This window comes from Callospermophilus lateralis, unplaced genomic scaffold (genome assembly GCF_048772815.1).
Source record: "Callospermophilus lateralis isolate mCalLat2 unplaced genomic scaffold, mCalLat2.hap1 Scaffold_86, whole genome shotgun sequence".
In the NCBI taxonomy this organism is placed as follows: Eukaryota; Metazoa; Chordata; class Mammalia; order Rodentia; family Sciuridae; genus Callospermophilus; species Callospermophilus lateralis.
The window spans coordinates 2,767,745-2,774,835 of NW_027516693.1; positions in this window are offsets into that span (position 1 = coordinate 2,767,745).

Here is a 7,091-nt window from a genome sequence, read left to right on the forward strand (position 1 = left end):
AGTGACACAGCCACATCAATGTTTCAGCTCAACTCAAAATAGTGAACTATGAAACCAACCTAGATGCCCTTCAACAGGTGAAAGGATAAAGAAAATATGGTATCTATCTATTTATGTATCTATTTATCCATCCATCCATTTATCTACCTATCTATATGGTTAATGTATTCCCATGACATTTTTATATGTATCGATATAAGTCTACATTATCATATATATATATATATATATATGCTATATATATGGAATGTTACTCAGCTTTAAAGATGAATAAAATTATGGCATTTGCCGGTAAATGGATGACTCTGGAGAATATCATGCTGAGTGAAATAAGTCAATTCCAATAAACAAAGGCCAGACGTTTTCTCTGATATGCAGATGCTAATCCACAATAAGGGAGGGGGGGACTAGAGAAGAATAGTGTTACTTTAGGTTGAAGCAAGTGAAGGGGAGTGAAGAGATGGGAGGGCATATGGGGGTAGGAATGAAACAGACAATATTACCTTATGCACATATATGACTGCATGACCGATGTGATTCTACAACATGTACAATCAGAAAAATGAGAAGTTATACTCCATTTATTATGGTATATCAAAGTGCATAAATACATTGTACTGTCATGTATAACTAATTAGAACAAATTTTAAAAAAAGGAAAAGTTGCATTTATCACTCTGAATCAAAGACCGCTTCAATCACTTGCCTAAGATTATAGTAATCATTGAAAGAACAGATTGTGGATCAGCTACAGGATTAGTGTATTCCCATGATATTTTTATTATGTTATCAAAATAAAAGTAATATGGATATGTTCATTACTCTAGTATTGTCTTACTCTGAGGATTACACATTAAGTCAAAAGTAAAGACCATGTGCCAGATGAGACCATCTAGACTTAGGCAACTTTGAACGTGAAAAGCTGGAATTGGTATAATTCATGGCCCCTGGTATATTGAGAAAGTTGGGGAAAGAATGATAGTTGAGGTAGAATAGTAAGCCAGAGTAAGAGAAACAGAGAAAGATTTAAGAACAGTACTGAAGTAGCAACTCTAGTCACAGACCTACTGAGCACAATGGCCTGACAGTGAATAGTAATTAGGTCAACATCCAGGGAAAATAGACACAGAGGGGGAAGACAAATTAACCCAGGGAGGCCAAGTACCATAGGGGGCATCAAAATGCTTATATGATTAAAGTACTTATGTCAGGCATTTATCACCTAATACCATAAAATGGGCATGATTGCTTTATTAGGCCTTTACAATTGCCTGCTGCCTGGGCAGGACTCCTTTCCCAGCACTACCTGGCTTCTTTATAGGGACAGATGCAGCTTCTATCATCAAGTTGAAAGCTTGTTGCAGACAAAGGGAGGAACAGAAGAAATGAAGAAAGGGAAAAAGAAAGACAGGAATGCATCTGACACATCTTTCCTATGTACATATATGAATACACCGCATTGAATCTTACTATCATGTACATCCACAAGACTGGGGTTGTAATTAGAATAATATATATTCCACGCTGGTAATTATATCAAAACAGATTCTATTTTCATATATGACTAAAAAGAACAACAACAAAATTGTTGCAGGACCAGTATATTAAGTTTTCATACACCAATCACCATCGTATTTGGTCTCTCTTACATCTTACAATAAGTGAAAATTTGGAACATATGAACAAAGTAATATAAACAATAATGAAAGAAACAAAAATATAAGATTTTATAATAGATGATTCTAAAATTGGTGCCTGAATCACAACACATGGTAGCTTCAAGGAGAATGGGTAATTTGACAAATAGCCAAAAATAAAAGACCAAGGAAACAGTTAAGGAATGTAGGGAGAAGAAGAAAGAGAGAGGAGAGAGGAGAGAGGAGAGAGGAGAGAGGAGAGAGGACAGAGAGAGAGAGAGAGAGAGAGAGAGAGAGAGAGAGAGAGAGAAGAAAAAGGGATGGAGGGAGAGGAAAAAATATCAGAGAGTAGAATCAAGCCAAACTGCATCACGACATCAGGTGTAGTAACCTGTCACAACAAACAGTTATTTTTACTGAACTAAAAAAATCTCCTCTCTAATAAGAATAAATTTATGTGCAGGGGCCTCTGATTTCTTTTTTTTTTCTAATCATTATTGGGTACAGACTCAAAAGGACAGTTAAAGCAGTTACACAAATTTAGTTTGATATATAATTAAACACGTATCTACTATATACCAGTCACTTTTTTAGACATTAGAGAATGCAGATAAATAAAATGCTATCCTTTCTTTGAGGAGCTCATAATGTGGAAGAAGGGACAGAACAGTAAACAATTAATTGTGACATAATGTGAAAACTGGCACAGAAGAAGCCTGATCATTGTGCTGTGGAAATAATTAAATGTTGTCTAGGGAAAGGAAGGGAGAAGGCAGAGTTCATAAGGTGTAAGTGATATTGGAGACATTGGAGGATGAAGGAGTTTATCCAAATCATCACAAGGAAGAGCTAAGGGGAGCACAGACCCAGGCACAGAGACCAATGCATGGACAAGCACACAGTGTGTGGTCCTTTGGTAAGGTGAAGAGGGGTTCTAAGGCAGCCGGTAATGAGAGGTCAGTGGTTCTCAATCTTGAGTGTGAGTGCAGGTTACATGGAAGAGAAAGATGAAGTGCTGGAGAATTTGTACCTGCATCCTGTCTCTCCAGTCAAGAGCAATGGGATCTTTGTCAGATTCTCTCTACATTTGTGCCTCCATTTCTTCATTTCCTCATCTGTACATTGGGAATGGCAAAAACAATTCTAATCTTCTTGTATGGTTTTAAGAATGAAATGAAATAATCCATGTAAAGAACAAAACAGTGCCTATTCACCTAGAAGTACACTCTATGTCAAATACTGTCAATATTATTTAGTAATAAAAAACATTGTATTAGTCAACTTTGAGTCTCTACAATAAAACATCAGACACAGGCTGCTGATCAATTAATAAGAGGCTTATTTTGAGTCACGTTTCAGAAGTTTCAAATCTAAGATTGGGCAACCCCTTTGGTTTGGGCCTTGGTAGGCACAAAACATTATGGTAAGAATGAATATTGAAGCAAATGCTCACATCTAGATTCAGGAAGCCATGAGAGATAGGGACATGCAAAGTTCCAAATTCACTTTGAATGCCCTCTCCCAATGACCAAAGGATCTCCCAGTAGACCCCCACCTCTTAAATTTTCAGTACTTTTCTATAACAAGTCTTCAGGTTGCGAACTTCTGGAGATCCTGTTCATATTCAAACCATGCCAAACTTGAAGGAAAAAATAAAGTAATAAGTAACATCACTGACTCTGGATTCAGACCAAGGAAGAAGTATGACTTATTATCCATATAAAATTATTGAGAGTGTTACTCAAGTTTGCTGTGTTGAAGACGATAACGGTAAAAGATGACAACTTAGTTTTGAGGATGAGAAGGTACAGAACACTTGGCCTCTGTCAGGTAGAAAGTCCTCAGTGAAGTTAGCAATTCCTTCAGAGTCATCAAAGAGGAGGTGAGAGTTACAGGCATTTGTATGGGTTAGGGAGGAAATTCGATATATTTACCTCAGGTAAAAAAAAGAAAAAAAATCACAAGAAAATAACAATGAGATTAAAATATAAGTACTTTATTTTGACTTTGGAAAGTGAATGGCTAATATTTTAGTGATGGAAATAGTAATGTGTATGTGTGTGTTTGTGTGTGTATTTCCATTGGAAAATGCAGCTTTTCCATATTTTTAAAATACTGGCATTTTCATTGACAAGTGCACTGGCTTCAAGTCCCTCCAATTCTTCTGAGTGTAATTTCTGCAATCATGCAGAGACAAAAAAAAAAATTTCTCTCAGGGCAGTCAGAAGCAAGACTCCCGACTCTGAGCATTAAAAATGTATTTAACCTGTGAATCTGCTTGGTTTTGCAACTGATTTCAAATGGCAGAGACCATGACGTGCTAGGGGTAGGAGAGGCGACAGAGTGAGGACTTGCCAGAGGACTACTTAGAGAAACAAAACAAAACAAAAGAAAAACCACAATGGGTAGTCTAAGTCCCTTAAAAAGCACTTTGAAAAATGACACATTTTAACACTTGCAAATCATTCCTGGTTGTGATTATTCTATGATTTTTCAGATATGAAGAATGAGTTTCAGATATGTTAGCTGGTTTGCTCAAAAATTCATAGTAAGGAAACAGTAGAATCTGCTTGGCTTCCACATCCTCCTGTGAACATTCTAGCATATCTTACTGTGTGCAAAGTAAGGAACTGTTATTTTCGGCAGTGGAGGCAGAGGTGTGACTCATCATGCAAAGACTTAGCAATAGCTTCCCTGGTCAGAGGTCAGTAAATTAAAATGTGTCCCTCCACCTTCAATACTCACTGAAATGCTTTACTCTGATTCTGTTTGAGAGAGGTCTTTATAGAAGTATTTTCAGCTGATGTATATAGTTCCTTTGGAAAATTTGTTAGTAAATTGATTACTTCTTGAAATTGAGGTGACAAAAGCAGGCTACAGGCTCATAAAGTGAAGTTGAACAGCATTGCATTCTTCTTCTGCCTCCTAATCATGCAGGGCCCTAAGGGGAGTGCATTCAGACTATCAGACACTCAGCAGCATCCTGCTTTGCCATTCTTGAATTGTTTCTGTCACCACTAAGGGCAATTCCTAAATTCACTTTGACTGTCTCAATCTCATGGTTAGTTCCATTCCAATGACTCATACTCAAAAAGAAATTAGCTAGAGAATAGATTCTGCAGACATTTCAGGTGAATGCATATGTAGGGGGACATGGCTAGTTGATGCAGGGATAAGGAACCTTTCAGGTGGAACTGTGTGTTTGATCTATTTTGCCAGATCTACATTTACACTATTCTTCTTCCTCTCATTTCCAGGACCCTAAGTTCAGAGTGAGAGAAGTCAGAAATTTGCTGTGGTAGGGAGAAATAGAAGTAATAAAGAAAGAGGAAATTAATTCTAATTTTCATATTTTCAACCCTAAGTTCTGACCTTCAGGCAATCATGTGTTAGGCCTAAGCTCTTCAATATAATGCAAGCTTTACTTTGATACTCAAATATGTTGGTTTAGACTGTGATGCCATCAATGGTTTGTTGTTTCCTATCTTTAAAATTAACAAATATTGATGAGAGTATAGCAAAAAAAAACAATAAAATGTTATGTTGATGGGAATATAAATTAGCATTTTTTTGCAAGATAATCCACTTTAAATAATATAAAATATTGACATTAAAATCAAATTATTCTCATTCTAGAAATATACCTTTAAAAAAGAATCAGAATACAATTAAATTATTAATTAAATTTGTTGAAGAATCACATTTTAACTTCTAACAATATCAATATATAATACCAATAAGTAAGAAAAGATAAAAAATAATGCAGTGATAAAAGCTATACTTTACTATTTTTAGAGGCATGAAAATTTAAGGCACTCTACATTTTATGTGTAGTATTTTGATTTTAATAAAATAATTAATTTCCACAGTAAAAATAATAAAAATATTGAATTTCAAATATTGAATGTTCTGTTTGATGACATCTGTATTTTTTATATATTTCATCATGAGCACATAATGAGTTTATAACTCAAATATAAAACTATTTGCAACAGTAAAAATAACTACATATAATATATGCATAAAAATGCATATAAATTTTTCTTATGTTAGTGTCAATTTTGCAATAACCCTAGCCAACTGTTGTAATTATTGTTGCTTTCTAATTTCAGTACTTTAGTATCTATTTAATGCAGCTACATCTAGATCTCCTGGGTCAAACTGCATGTTCTTTTCTGTCTCCAACCTTATTTTGTGCTTTTTTAAATTAAGGAATTGACCCCTTGTATTTGTATTTTTTGTATAGCAACTGATATTTTTATTCTGATATATTTATGTTCTTAAATAACTCCATAACTCCTGAGATTAGGAATAGACTTGCCCATGAAAGGTGGAGATACTTAAAATCCGCAATATCAGTCATTCATAAAAAGGTAAGTTTTGTTTCTGTTGTAGTAAGTTATTGCTGTTGTAATGAAGAAACTGATTTATTCTTTTACATACTGATACATGGACATTAGTTGTCATAAACAATAATAAAGGATTGATCAATCTCAAAGCAGCTCATTATGGCTTAAGAAATTAATGATCTTTAAATCAAGATCCACCTTGTAAAGATAAAAGGAACATGCCTTTAAATGAGTGAATTGTATTGTATGTGAATTATATCACAATAATCCCACTTGAAAACAAAATTTGTACCTTATTAGTCAAGGCAAATAAATATTACCTGCCATTGAAAATGAAAAAGGTTAAATAGAAAACATAAAAACATGATGCCAAAAGTTAGATTATAATATAGAACTTAGTAAATAAGATAATTAAAGCCACTGTTTCTCAGATTAAATTAGAATCACATTAATGTGTGTACTATAAAAAATATACTCAAAGACAAATGTTGAAAACTCAAAATGACATACCAGGCCAATACTTGGGGGAGGGTAAGTGTAAGAAATCTTACATTCTGTCAAAATAAAATTGAGAACCCAAAATTTCATAAGGAGCAAAGACTGATGTAATATACTGGTAAAAAAGAAATACAACACTGTAAATATAATCACAGAATACAGCTTCAAAATATATTGAACAACCGATAGCACTACCAAAAAATTTATAGATCAACATTTTTAGTGGAAAACCTCAATATATCTTTCTCAGATGTTGGTAGAACAAGAAGAATGAAAGTAAGAAACATAGAGATTTCTTGTTTCAACTCCTACCTGAAAGGAGTGTGAGAGCTTTGACTCCCATATTTAAAAGAAAAAGCTGAACAAATTTTAAAAAATCAATGATTTCTTGGATTCATCAAGGAATGGTGCTTGGAGGACCAGTTCCACCACAAAATCTAGAGACAGGTAGGTGAGTCCAGAATCACAGCTGAGATCAGTTTACCTAGAGCAGAAGCCAGGGGAGCCCTAAACTTGAAGGTAAACATAAAAGGCAACTTCAGAAAAATAAAACAAAAAAACCCAGTAACATTGATGAATCACTGGAGGCTAAGTGTAGATCAGTGTGG